The following is a 13,321-nucleotide window of genomic DNA, read 5'->3' on the forward strand; positions in this document are numbered from 1 at the left end:
GAGAGAGAAGGCTCTGCACTGTCAGCATGGAGCCCAGTACAGGGCTCAAACCCACAAACTGTGAGATTATGACCTTAACTGATGCCAAGAGTCAGATGCTCAACTGACTGAGCCACCCAGGTGCCCCTGCAGTTCAGTTTTAAAATAGACATTGTACATGGGGCACCTGTACAGTTGGTTAAATGTCTGGCTCTTGATTTCAGCTCAAGTCGTGATCTCACAGTTCCTGGGATCAAGCCCTGCGTCGGGCTCAGGGCTCACAGCATGGAGCCTGCTTGGGATTCTCTGTCTCCTTTTCTCTCTGCCCCTCCCCTGCATGCATTCTGTCTCTCCCTCAAAATAAATAAATAAGCATTGAAAAATAAAATAAAATTGACATTGTATGTAGCACACTTGCTGAACTCAATTAGTGTAAATATTTACTTGTATATTCCTTTGGCATTTGCAATTCATAGAATCTTCGAATAATGTCAGTGTTATTTCTTCTTTCCTAAAATTTTTTTCCTATTTCCCTATTCTTTATGGCCTGCCTGGGGCCTCTAGCACAGTGATGAACAGACTTGGTCACACTGGAAATCCTTGTGGCACCATGGAGCTGTGCCTCTGAGATCCCCCTTCAGAAATGAGCCTGACGTTGGGAGTGTGGTTAGCTCACAGCCTCCGACTGCAGGCGGCTTCAGGATCTCCTCCAGCTTCTGAGCTGGGGCCAAGCAGTTCCAGAGCGGCTTCCAGCCAACAAGTGAGCATGGCAGTGGTGGAAGGAGTCACTTATTTGGGCAGCCTGGGGTTCCCCTATGGGAAATCTTTGAGACACAGCTCCCCATTGGGTTGGTGAAGATATCCCCAGAGCTGCACTGCGATCGATCGGAGGCTGCTCCTGTCTCTTGTTCGTCCCTCCCCTCTCCTACCACATGCGTCAGAGCCACACTGAAGCCTACGGCTTTCTCTGCCCAATCCTGTTCCCTCTCGATCTTTCCCAAGTGTCACCTCCAACAAGTACGTTGCACTTCGAGATCTATCTTGGCGTCTGCTTCTCAGAGATTAGTCAACACACTTGGCCTTATTCTCAAAACCAAAAGAAAAAAAGTTTTGACATTTAATGATTAATTATGGTGTTTAGTATAAGCTTTTTGTGAATGCTTATGATCAGATTAAGGAAGTTCACTTCCTGGATTGCTAGAAGCTTTCTTTTTAACCATAAGTGGGTGAACTTAAGCAAAACCCTTTCTATGCCTGTTGAGGTGATTACGCAAATAGTTTTTCTCCTCTGTTCAGTGAATATAGAGAATTACGGTGGTTGATTTTTGACTGTGAAGCACATCTTGCTTTCCTGGGGGGAAAAGTAAGTTGATCGTTATGTATGTTGGCCTTTTGCGTATTGCTGGAATCTGTAAATATTTTGTATAGGATTTTACATCTAATGTTCCTGAGTGAAATTAGCCTGGAATTATCCTTTCTCATAATGTCTTGTCCAATGTTAATATCAAATTTATACCAGGCTCATAAAATGAGGTGGGGAGTGTCCTCTCCCCCAGCATAAATAGTTTATTGTGAACATTCTAATGTCGCACTAGGGGACTCGAGCGTTCACTCAGGAGTACTCTGCATGCGGGGGGCCAGGAGTGTACTGAAAATATAGCGTGTGAAAATATGGGTTGCTGAGGAGCAGACATCATGCCATAGCCTTGGTCAGCTAAGCTATGTTGGGCAGGAACAAACTAGGCCAGGCCAAGAACGCTTAGTTCTCCTTTGGCCGGCCCACACCTGGTTTCTTGTCCTTCCTCATGCTTCCTCATTCACGATCTTGTTGGGGAGAGGGAGGTATGAGGAGGCAAGAAGCTCTTTAGCTGCCAGCCTGATGGTACCAACTGAACATTGGGCTCCCAGTCTAGTCTTTGGCTGGGAAGGCGTCCAAGGACTTGGACCTTCATTGTAGTATCTTCAGACTGGTTGGCGAGAGAGACGTGGCCCTGCCCTGGGGCTGCCCTCCCTCTGCGGCGTCCAAGAGTTGCTGCATGTAGCAGAAGGTGCAAGCAGCATGTGGCCTATGGCCTGCATGCCACAGAGGGGCCAGTAAAGAGCTTCCTTCATGATGCACTTGACCCCGTAGAAGTGCATATCATAGGAAATGGAGTATGTCCCATCATGAGTTGCCTTCACTCTCAAACAACCAACGAAGTCCTGTGGGTTAATTTTGTACCGGTCAAAGGCTTTGCAGGCCACTTTGATCTTCTTGGCAGTCTTATGGGAGGGGGAAATTAGTACCCAGTCCCTTGCATCAAGACAAGCATGGGGTTGGCACCTCTCAAGGGTTTCTCCCAGGCTTTCAGTGTTCTCCCCCCCTGCACGTGGGACCTCAGCTGCTCTGATGGGGACTGCTACTTCCGCCCCTTCTGGAGGACCACGGACGCTGTCTTGTCTGTCAGGGTTTGGAAATACTCTTCTGTCTTTATTCTGCCGTCTTCCTCCAGCACCAAGAAGAGGGTTTGTCTGCCAGCATCAGGGTGTCCCTGACCTGGAAGGAGATCTTCAAGGTGTCACAAAGCCCTTCTGCCTGCTCTGGTTGGCACTGCCGACTCTGCAGGGCCCCAGATTGTGCTCCAGCAGCAGCTACAGGGTCACCGCCCATGTGTCACTGCCACACATCTGCTGAGGGACTCAAAGTAGAAAAAGTTGAGGAACTTCGTGGCATATTCCAACCTCATCAGCCAGACTGGGTTGGGCCACCCCCCACAGCCTCGTCACCTCCCCACCATAATGCCTTTGGGAAGTGTTTCCTCTTATTAAAGTCTGGAAGAGATTGTGTAAGCCCGGAGGAGGAGGAGAAGGAGAAAAAGAAGAACACATGAAGTAGGGTTCCATGTATTAGCATTTTTAAAACAGGCAAAAGTAAGCTATCCTGCCCAGTAATGCATACGTTGCTGGGAAAGCTGTAAAGAGAAGCAAGAAGATGTCCATCACAAGTGTCAGAACGGTGGTCGTGTCTTTAAGGAAGTGAGGAATTATTATCCAGGATGGGCAGACAGAAACTTCTCCAGTGTTAGCTGTATTATTGACCTGGGTGGTGGTTATGCGGAACTTTGCTTTAAAATTCTTTGGACCAGGGGTAATAAGTCTTCTTTAAGCCATAGTCTTTCAACGATGACCTACGGGCCAAATGCAGCCTGCTGCCTGTTTTTATGATAAAATTTACTGGAACACGACCACATTCATTATGTGCGTTAGTGCTGCAAACAGACCAGAGAAGTTCTGGCAAAGAGTGTATGCCCTGCAAAGTGAAAAATATTTACTACCTGGCCCAGAGGAATTCCTAAAACACGAGCATAGTTTCAACCAGAGGTGGTTTTAACCTTATATAGAAATTGTATGCACTCTTCTGTACAGATGGCCTATTTCACAGTTTTTTAAAGGAGCAGAAAGGAGAAGAAGAAAAAGAATGGGATTGGTGCCTAATATGGTTAATATTTATTCATTAGTTTATATAATCTTTATTTTGAAGACCCAGTCGGAGAATATGATTCAAGGATTATTTAGTGTCATTAACTAAAACCTATTTATGCTAGTTCACGTAAAGGGAGATTTATTATATAGAAACAGGACCCCCAGGAACCCAACTGAGCTTCAAGATTGAGAATACCAACTCCAGGCAGTTTCTCTCTCTCTCTCTCTCTCTCTCTCTCTCTCTCTCTCCTGGTCACCACCACCTCCCTGGCCTCTCTCATCTTTGCTACTGTCCCCAAGTGGTGATTTCACCCCACGATTTGTTGGCATTCTAGTTGGTCCTTTGCAGACCATTCTCTCAATCCCTATATCCAAATTCAGAAGAGACAAGCTTCCTGCCCAACTCCAAATTCTTGGAGCAAGTGGAATGTCTTCCAATTTAGCAAGTGGAACGTGAACTGGACCCTGGTCACATGGGTCCAGTTCACAGTGATGGGCAGGTAGGGGTAGCTCGTCTGGCCTGTGGAAACAGAAGCATTTCTTTTTTTTCTTTTTTTTTTTTTCAACTTTTATTTATCTTTGCGACAGAGAGAGACAGAGCATGAACGGGGGAGGGGCAGAGAGAGAGGGAGACACAGAATCGGAAACAGGCTCCAGGCTCTGAGCCGTCAGCCCAGAGCCTGACGCGGGGCTCGAACTCACGGACCGCGAGATCGTGACCTGGCTGAAGTCGGACGCTTAACCGACTGAGCCACCCAGGCGCCCCCAGAAGCATTTCTAAGAAGGGACTGTGGGTGGGGAGCAATCATTCACACATGTAACAAAATAAGACAGGAACAAATATGGGCATTGCATGGGGGGGCAATAAACAGTAGGGGGGGGGGAATGATAGATGCTGAAAGGTATTGCAGGATCCTTTTAAAGTGTGTACAAGGATTCATTTGCACTTGGTATTGAGAGTCTTTATAAATACTTTTAAGCCCTTGAAATAGAAGGCCAAATTTGGGGGCAGGGTGGAAGAGAATAGTGGATTCGTTAGCAAAAAAAACAAAAACAAAAACAAAAAACAGTTGAAAAGGAAGGGCAAAAGCTAACCCTGGAGGAAAAGCCTTTGAATAAGACTGATTTGCAAAGGAGCACACTTAAATGGTTCTTACTTCAAAATAGTAGTCCTAGGAGCTGTGCGTTTGCGATCAACACAGTGGAAATCAAACTGTGGAACTCTTAACTGCAGTACTCATGCTGGGCTCTTTACACGTGCAAAGGAGAAGTCGGCTAACCCACCTTGTACTTAGAGATGCAAACGAAACTAACTGGAACCCTAGCCCTTCACGGTGGGGTGGCTGTGGTGCCAGTTTCCCAACCTCCTCTAGCCCACGATCTGCAGCAGGGTTTAATGGTTTCCTCGGATGGCTCTGCCACGACTCCCCAGGTGAGAACAGAAGTCACCTGATAGTCAGTTGGAGGGTGGAATATATTTCATAGGCAATGGACTAGGTTTCCATTAGATATCTATGGCATCGGACCTCATTTTGAATAAACTTTAAAATATAAGATTGCGAGAAGTGAGGAAGAAGATTCATCTTTAGAAATACCAGAATGAAAGTTGTAGTGTCTCTAGTTAACATGAGGTTTATAACCTATTGGAAATATATACGACCCTCCCCCTCCCCCCCACCCACCAACAATGGAGTCACAAACCCTTAGACACTTCACTACCTGGTTCTTCTTCCCTTTTGTCTTGCAGGCTTATTTTCACCAGCTTTGCAAGGAGCATGTGCCAAAGAACAAAGGGAGGAGGGACTGAAAGTCTCTGCATCACCTCAGGGAATGTACATTTGTTCTAATCAGATTACTTTATGCTTTACGTGGGCACAAGTGATGTCTGGTAAGGCTGTACCCTCGGTGGCACTCAGCCAATGGGGAACCGGGGGAGGGGCTTGCACGCTAGGAAATAAATTGTCAGCTGCAACTGCCCGGAGTATGCCTGTCAGGCACCTGCTCTTGCAAGAACGTTGATTCAAGCCTCGCTTCCCTGTGGCTCCGGATGCTTCCTTCCTTTGACTGGGTCAGTGGGCTTATTTCTTACAGGATACATGCCCAGGAAAGGAATGCCTCCTTGAAATGTTTGAACATTTCTAAATGGCTTGGACACATATATTGCCGAATTGCTTTCCAAAGGTTTGTAGTGAGTCATACTGTCCCTGGCAGTGCAGGGGGTTCCTGTTCCTCAGTATTCTTGCTGGTGCTGGGGATGAATGTCTATAAGGCGGCAAGTAAAAATAACGACCTTGTTTTAATTTGTGCTGAATTCCTTTTGATGAGAGATCTAGGTAGGTAGGTAGATAAACAAGGTTCTAAACTTTAGAAGGTGAAAATTTTCCACAACTGAGTGCAGTCAAAAGAATATGCTGCAAAGTGTCCCCCCCCGCCCCCCCCCCCAAAAAAAAACCCAGAGGAAAGTTTCAACAGTGCTGTGAGCAAGAATAGTATTGCTGGAATAATAATGTTCATGGACTATTTATTCAGGCAAGTAACTTCTCATGTTTCTGTTTTAAGAAAGGAAGAAAGCATATTTTTAATTGGATTAATAGGAGTCCTAAATGAGATAATATATGCAAAAAAGTGGCACCTAATAGATCAGAATGGTATTGTATGCTTTTAAAAAGGTAATTTTGGGGCGCCTGGGTGGCTCAGTCAGTTAAGCGTCTGACTTCAGCTGAGGTCGTGATCTCATGGTCTGTGAGTTTGAGCCCTACCTCGGGCTCTGTGATGATGGCTCGCAGCCTGGAGCCTGCTTCAGGTTCTGTGTCACTGCCTCTCTCTGCCCCTCCCATGCGCATGCTCTGTCTCTGTCTGTCTCCGTCTCTCAATAATAAATAAACGTTAAAAAAAATGTTTTAAAAAGTCAGGTAATTTTGGGGTGCCTGAGTGGCTCAGTCGGTTAAGCATCTGAATTTGATTCAGTTCATGATCTCATGGTTTGTGGGTTTGAGCCCTGCATCAGGCTCTGTGCTGATGGCTCAGAGCCTAGAGCCTGCTTTGGATTCTGTGTATTCCTCTCTCTCTGCCCCTCCCCCACTGGCTCATGTGCGCGTGTGCACGACGTGATCTCTCTCTCTCTCTCTCTCTCTTAAAATAAGCATTAAAAGGGGACCCTGGGTGGCTTAGTCGGTTGAGCAGCCGACTTCGGCTCACGTCATGATCTCGCGGTCCGTGAGTTCGAGCCCCGAGTCGGGCTCTGTGCTGACAGCTCGGAGCCTGGAGCCTGTTTCAGATTCTGTGTCTCCCTCTCTCTCTGCCCCTCCCCCGTTCATGCTGTCTCTCTCTGCCCCAAAAATAAATAAACGTTGAAAAAAAAAATTAAAAAAAGAGTTCTTAAAACGTATATATCCCGAGGTAATTCCAAACTAAAAAATTGTTTTATGCCCAAGGGTAGTTTTTTAAGAAATATTTTTTTTTATTTTGAAATAATGATAGATTCACAAGAGGTTGCAGAAAAAAAAAAAAAAAAAACAACAACCCGCAACACTGGAAAGTCCAGTGAACTTTGTCCAGCCTCTTCCAGTTGGTAACATCTAAAGTACCATATCAAAACCAGGAAATGGACACTGATACGATCCACGGGATCCACAGCACTTATTCAGATGTTACCAATTTTATAAGGGCTCCTGTGTGTGTGTCTGTCGATGCAATTTCATCACAAGTCTAGCTTCATGTACAATTAAGATACAGACCTGTTCCGTCACCACACGGCTGCCTCATGTTTCCCTTTTATATCCTCCCAACTCCCATCCCCGAACCCCTGGCAATCACTAGTATGTTCTTATCTATAATTTTGTTCTTTCAAGAATGCTCTATACATGAAATCATACAGTACATAACCTTTGAGATTGGCTTTTATCGTTCGGACTAATTCCCATGCTCTGAGTTGCAGGGTGTTATCAATAGTTCATTCCTCGTTATTGCTGGGTAGTGTTCCATGATATGGATGCCCCACAGTTTGTGCAAGCCACTGAAGGGCATCTGGGCTATTTCCAGTTTGGGGTTCTCATGAACAAAGCTGCTACACGCCCTCGGGTGCTGGTTGTGCATGAACTTAAGTTTTTATCTCTTGGGATGAATGTCAAAGAGTGCGATTGCTGGCCCATGCAGCAAGTGCATGTTTCGTTTTTTTTTTCAGAAACTGATCAAGTATTTTCCAGCATGGCTGAACCATTTTACATTCCTATTCGATGATTCTATATCCTTGCCAGCATTTCGTGTTATCAGTATTTTTTATTTTAGCGATTCTGAGAAGTTTGACATGGTCTCTCATTGTGGTTTTAACTTGCATTTCCATCGCAGCTAATAATGTCGAACAGCTTTGTCATGTGTGTATGCTTTCCAGCGAAATGCCTGCTCATTTTCTAATCAGATTGTTTGGATGTTTAAACAATTTGTCATTTTGTATATGCTTTCCAGCGAAATCTCTGTTTATTTTCTAACTGGGTTATTTGGGCTTTTAAACAATTTGTCGTTTGTATATGCTTTCCAGTGAAACATCTGTTTATTTTTTAACTGGATTGTTTGGATTTTTTTTGAGAACTTCTTAGATATCCTGGATACAAGTCCTTTGTCAGAGACATTGCAAACCTTTTCTCCCAATCCATACTTTGCTTTCTTACCTCTTTCACAAAGCAAAAATTCTTAATTTGGTAAGGTCCAAGTCATCCGTATTTCCTTTTATGGATTGGCTCTCAATGTCAACTCTGAAAACTCTTCACCTAGTCTTAGATTCAACAGACCTCCTAAGGGTTTTTTCCCTAATACTTTTTAGATTCACACTGTACATTTAAGCCCAGACTCCTTAGCACCATATATATACAAAGCCCACCACTGTCCAGCCGGCCACCTCTCCAGCCACACACCTTTCATCCCTGGTATTGAAACGCTGCCATTTGTGAAACAGAGGAAGAGGCGGATGTGCTGAGGGCTGCTGGCTCCTGGGGTGGATAACTGACTATGTGCTTAAGGCTCCAAAAGTAGCTCGAAATAAATAGTCACTGTTTCAAAGTTCTAAACATGAGAGTCTGCCCAGGGTTCACTGGTAGAATTTTTGCTTTTGAACTTGCTCCTCTTGCAATAGGAAGCAAGAACATCTTGGAGTTGGACATCTTGTAAAACAAGAAAATGTGAGAGGATGGGGTATATACACCTCCTCCCTAATCAACCAAAATAAACCAAATTTCAACTCCGAAAAGAAAGTATGAGTGCCCTTGCCAATGTGACTCAGGAACCCATCTATTTTTATTGCCATTTTTTTTAAGTTTATTTATTTATTTTGAGAGAGAGAGGGGGCGTGTGTGCATGCACGTGAGGGGAAGAAGCAGAGGGGGAGAGAAAGAGAGAGAGAGAGAGAGAGAGAGAGAGAGAGCATCCCAAGCAGGCTCTGTGCTGCCAGTGCAGATTCCCACACGGAACTTGATCCCATGAACCACGAGATCATGACCTGAGCCGAAATCAAGAGTCAGTTGCTTAACCAACTGAGCCATCAAGGTTCCCCAGGAACCCCATCTATTTTGAAAACACTGGAATTCTGAGAGAGCAGCAGAATTGATATTCTTGCCAACAGTTGCGTCAAAAACTAGCATAAAAATTTAGTATGACTTGAGGACAGGCAAAGGGAAAATTATTATTATTATTTTATTTGAGAGAGAGAAAGGGAGAGAGTGAGAGAGAGAGGAGGGGCAGAGAGAGAGGAGAGAAAGAACTCCCAAGCAGGATCCACACTCTTGAGGAGCCTGATGTGGGGTTCAATCCCAAACCCCAGGATCATGACCTGAGCTGAAATCAAGAGTCGGACACTCAACTGACTGAGCTACCCAGGTGCCCTGAAAAGTATTATTTTTGACTGAAATATTCTTTTTTTAATTAATTAATTAATTAATTAATTAATTTTTATTTTTTTAGTATTTTTTTAATATGAAATTTATTGTCAGATTGGTTTCCATACAACACCCAGTGCTCATCCCAACAGGTGCCCTCCTCAATGCCCATCCCCCACCCTCCCCTCCCTCCCACCCCCCATCAACCCTCAGTTTATTCTCCGTTTTTAAGAGTCTCTTATGGTTTGCCTCCTTCCCTTTGTCAACTGAAATATTCTTTTTTTTGTTTAATTTTTTTAACGTTTGTTTGTTTATTTATTTATTTATTTATTTTGAGACAGAGACAGAGCATGAACGGGGGAGGGTCAGAGAGAGGCAGACACAGGATCTGAAGCAGGTTCCAGGCTCCGAGCCGTCAGCACAGAGCCCGATGCGGGGCTCGAACTCCCAGAGTGTGAGATCATGACCTGAGCTGAAGTCGGATACCCAACCAACTGAGCCACCCAGGTACCCCTCGACTGAAATATTCTTTTTTTTTTTTTTTTTAATTTTTTTTATGTTTATTTTTGAGAGAGAGGGAGAGACAGAGCGTGAGCAGGAGAGGGGCAGAGAGAGAGGAAGACACAGAATCCGAAGCAGGCTCCAGGCTCTGAGCGTTCAGCACAGAGCCCGACGCGGGGCTCGAACTCCCGGAGTGTGAGATCATGACCTGAGCTGAAGTCGGACGGTCAGCTGACTGAGCCACCCAGGTGCCCCGACTGAAATATTCTTGAGAACAAACGTGATGCCAGGCTCCAGCAGATGCCAGGCTCTGACACGTTAGTGGCTGGAAGAAGACCTCACTGGTTCCTCATCTACCTCAGCACACACCTCAGTGTCACCACAGGGCAACAGGCCGGAGCACAAGCACAAACACGGCTGCGCCCGGCCGCTGTGGCGGGGGACCCTTCCCAGAGCAAGGGCCAACCTCCACCCACCCGGGTAGGGGGAGAGTCTTGTGGTCCCTGGTCCACCTAGGAGTCAGCTGACAAAAACACACACGTGGAGGTTTCTAAAAGAATTTCATTGGGACAACTTTGTGTAGCCTTCGTGAGAGTGAAGGGTTAAACAGGCCGAATTATAAAAGCGCTCATTCATTCATGTGGTCACTCACGGGTTCATTCATTTATTCAGCAGGTGCACCCCCTGTGCACCTCCTGGTACCTTTGCCGTTCTAGACATTGGGTTTCCGGTGATGAATAAGGCAGATGAGGCCCCAGGCCGCAAAAAGCTTTGTCTAGAGGAGGGCTGACCAGGAGAAGCATAACGTGAGCCAGAAATGTGACACACGTGTTTTTATTTTATTTTATTTTATTTTTATGGTTTTACTTTTTTTAGAGAGAGAGAGTGCGTGCGCGTGTGGGGGGAGCAGAGGGAGAGAAAGAATCTTCAGCAGCCTGGGTGCTCAGTGCAGAGCCCGACGCAGGGCTCAGTCCCACCACCCCGGGATCATGACCTGAGCTGAAATCAAGAGTCGGGCCCTCAACCGACTGAGCCACCCAGGTGCCCCTGTAATTTGAAATTTTCTAGTAGCCACATTAAAAATATTTATTTATTTACTTTTGAAAGAGAGCACACAGGCAGGGGAGGGGCAGAGAGAGGGAAACAGAGGATCTGAAGCGGGCTCCGTGCTGACAGCAGTAAGCCCAACGTGGGGCTCGAATTCATGAATGGCAAGATCGTGACCTGAGCCCGAGCTGGACGCTCAACCGACCGAGCCACAGGTGCCCCTCTAGGAGCCACATTTTAAAGTAAAAAGAGGGGCGCCTGAATGGCTCAGTCGCTTAAGTGTCCAAACTCTGGATTTTGGCTCAGGTCATGATCTCACAGTTTGTGGGTTCAAGGCCTGCATCAGGCTCTACGCTGACCGCGTGGATTCTCTCTTTCCCTCTCTCTGCCCCTCCCCCACTTGTTCTCTCTCTCTCTCTCTCTCTCTCTCTCAAAATAAATAAACTTAACAAAATAAAAATAGGAGAAATTGATTATAATATTATGTTTTATTTAGTCCACTATATCCAAGAGTAAATCAATATAAAAACTATTGATAAAGATATTTTACTTGCCTTTTCTTATATATCTTTTCTTCACTGTGGTGTCTATTTCACAGCCACATCCTATCTCGGTTTAGACTCAGTAGATTTCAAGTGCTCAGTAACCACACGTGGCTTGTGTGGCTGCTACTGTCTACAACAGTGCAGCTCGAGAAGAAACAGTTCCAGTTCCACAACTTACACTGTGTTCGAAGAAGCTTACTTTTATTTTATTTACTTATCTGTTTATTTAAAGTTGATTTATTTATTTTGGGAGAGACGGAGACAGCGCGAGTGGGGCAGGGGCAGAGGGAGAGGGAGACACAGAATCCCAAGCAGGCTCTGCACTCTCAGCATGGAGCCCGATGTGGGGCTCAAACTCACAAAACCATGAGATCATCATGCCCTGAGCCGAAACCAAGAGTCAGACGCTTGACTGACTGAGCCACCGAGGCGCCCCCAGAAACTTATTTTTAAAAGACATGTTTATATGCATACCCACAGGAGAATGGGTATACATTTTTAAGTAGCAGTGAAAATTAATGAACTAAAGGTACACGTATCAATTGATAGACCTCTCCATGTTGAACAGACAGAACAGTTGCAGTAGAATGTGTATTCTATTCTATTTATATTCAAAATATACAAAATTAAATAACATACTGTTTAGAAATATATACAGATCTATTAAAAACATAATATAAAGCAGTGCCTGGGCATGATACATTCCAAATTAAGAGTAAACTAAAGAAATAGAAATGGTGGCAATATTTTATTACGTCAGCTGAGTGGAGGCAGCATGCTTATTTGCTGTAGCTCCCTTCACGTCTTTACCAATGTCTTAAATGTTTCATGGCAAATTTCTTAGGAATGTGAAAAAACACCCTATGTTGATGCTACTGTTACGATTGTTATTTTGACAATTGCTTATAAAGCTAATTGAGCTAAGGACTATAGGAGGAAAGCTGCAAGAAATAAAAGAAGGGTGGAGATAGGAGGCTTATACATAAAAAAAAAAAAGGTCAAAGTGTATGTCCTCAAAGTGTTTAAGATCCAGACTGGAACCTGCAGCTCCTTCTACCCACCCGTTAAGAAAGGACTGACACTTTGTAGAATCCTTCCCTTCTGAGAGCTTAGAATAGAGCGGGGAGGAAGGCAGTATCTGCCATTTCCCCACTTCCGGACAGCAGACCAAGGGGAGATGGGAGGATACAGGCTGTGCTCTAAGATGAAAGGCGGGTCTTTAAACCACCTTGTCAAAAATCACATCTGATTACTCAGCCTGCACTGTGGCCTGTCGTGCCACGTGGAATGCAAACTGCAATCAGATAAGGTCTTGGTCATTCACCTTCAACTCAGCCACGACGTGAAATTGAAGGGTCACGGGTGGAAAAGCTTGCTCTACACACAAGGCTTACCTGCTTCTTAAGATGGTCAAACTACAGACTTAGGGAATTCATTCGGAGATGAGAATTCGCTAACTGTAGCCGTTGAGCCTGTGAAACCACTGGCCACGTGTCTATCCTTCGGTAGAGACCATGGGACAAGATTGCCGAAGTTTAACCCGAGAGCTGAGGTCACCGACTTGAGTTGGATATCAGTATGTGGATCTGAATCTTTACCGATCCGCAAGGGAAGAAATGAAAGCAAAGGTATTTGCCACTTGAGGAATTTTATTTCTCTGTATGAATTATAGTTAGCTATTACGTTCTCCCATATATTCAAAATTATTTTTGAGCCAACCTATGAACTGAGTAAACTGACTTTGGTTCCTCCGTCCTTCATTCCCTCCCACTCCTCATCCTATTATTTTCTTCTGATGGTGAAATTAGTTAGGAGACCAGGTCCACTGCTATAATAGAAAGGGCCCCCGTAATACTGGCTTCAGTAAGAAAGAGATTTATTTCTCTGACGCATAAAAGTCCAAGCTAGTAAGGCAACCCC

The 13,321-nt window shown here is 45.0% G+C and overlaps 1 pseudogene; it reads right to left on the reverse strand.

The window, feature by feature from the left end:
- Positions 1–1,927: 1,927 nt before the first annotated feature.
- Positions 1,928–13,321, reverse strand: part of LOC121032695 (cell death activator CIDE-3-like) — a 32,922-nt pseudogene continuing 21,528 nt past the window's right edge.

Source organism: Herpailurus yagouaroundi, unplaced genomic scaffold (genome assembly GCF_014898765.1).
Source record: "Herpailurus yagouaroundi ecotype Mexico unplaced genomic scaffold, PumYag 142, whole genome shotgun sequence".
Classification (NCBI taxonomy): domain Eukaryota; kingdom Metazoa; phylum Chordata; class Mammalia; order Carnivora; family Felidae; genus Herpailurus; species Herpailurus yagouaroundi.